Consider the following 1,673-nt stretch of genomic DNA (forward strand, 5'->3'; position numbering starts at 1 on the left):
CTTCATTATCTTTTATGTCTATTTAAACTCTGGACACTGCATATTCATCTCAATTCTCCCTCCATCTCTCCTTCTGTTTGTGGGTTGCTGCTTTCCCCACCCCCTCCCATCTCTCTCTTTTCATTGTAATTTTCTTCTTGCTTCTGTTGTGCATTCAGGGATTTGAGGAGGTTTTCTGGGGGGTAGGGGTGGAATTTAAAAAAAAAAAAAAGTGTGTTGTCTGGATAGAAAATTACATTTGCATGCTTGAGGGGCCTGAGGGCTTCTCTGTGGGCTTGGCAGAGATCCTGCCTCAGGGGGGAGGGAGGTGGAAGATGCTGATTTGATTTCCTCCTCTTCCCACCCCTTCCCCCTTTGCTTTCCATATTATAAATGTCTGCCTGATTTTTCTTTTCTTTTTCTGCATGTGCAAACCACTTGAAGAACAATGGCACAGATTAGAGGCCTTCCTTAGGGCTGTTTATGAATGCAGTTGTGGAGTTCAGCAAAGCAGAAACATTACATACAGTAATTGGACATTTAATTACTAATGAAGCTAGCAACTGAGTTGTTGCTTTTTTTTCCAAGGGTCTGAAGCAATGTGACAGACCCTCCAACTGCAGGTTTAATTATGGCTGGAGATGGGCTTAATATTCAATCTTACACTCTATTACCCTCTTGAAAGCCCTTGTCCCTTTTATTTGTAATTTTTATGCCCCTGCCCCCTCCAAGAAGGGAAACATTGCAGCATTCAGGCCATTGGACACAATTACGTTTCCATTGCTTCTCTCAATCACCATAAAGCCACTCCCTTAGCTTCTTAAGGAGCCAGCTCTCCCAGTGGCAAGGAGGGAATTGATGCATTTTGGTGGCCCAAAAGATACAGAACAAAAACCTGAGTTGGACAAGGATCAACACAGAATCAACACAGAAGTTGAAAAAGAGCTCCAAGATCATCCAATCCAACCATCCACATGCCACTGATACTGTCCACTAAACCGTGTCCCTAAGAACCACACCTCTACAGTTCTTGAATACCTCCACAGATGGTGACTCCACCACCACACATCTCAGATGTAGGTTTATATCCTTCCTTTTAAGAGACCAGATACTCAGACGATTGGGCCATCTGATTTAATACCACCATATGACATCAAGATTGGACTGGAACAGGGTTAATAACCAAGTATGGACCTTTTTGATCCATTCATTCACTGTTGCTCCTATTTCTTTTTCAGGTGAAAGGAGAAGTGCCAGGCAATCCCACCTCCTTGTGCAGAGTGTTAAGCTCCAGGGAGCAGAACCTCCAGCTTCTGCTGATCAGAAACCTTCTAATTGATTACAGATGAACGCTGCGCAGCAAAATTGTTGGATTTTAAGAGCACAGAGAGCACTTTTGTAAAATGTCATATGCATATTGGGATTCTTCTTTCCTGGTTTTAATGACAAGTGCAAATTTTGGGGAGAAATGACAAGAAAGCAGAGTAACAGATGTTAGGAGATTAAAAAAACGTTCTCAAAGAGAAAGTCTCCATTTCTTTCTTCAAATTTTCCACCACATTCCTGTGCCCCTGTAAGACTGTATGCACTTGAGGCTCACTCATACTAATGCTCGTGTCTTGTACAGACCATATGATCAATTCATACATAGGAGCCATTGATGTAAATTGCCTACACAGTCCTTCTGCAACAGG

This window comes from Meleagris gallopavo, chromosome 10, assembly GCF_000146605.3.
Source record: "Meleagris gallopavo isolate NT-WF06-2002-E0010 breed Aviagen turkey brand Nicholas breeding stock chromosome 10, Turkey_5.1, whole genome shotgun sequence".
Taxonomy (NCBI): Eukaryota; Metazoa; Chordata; class Aves; order Galliformes; family Phasianidae; genus Meleagris; species Meleagris gallopavo.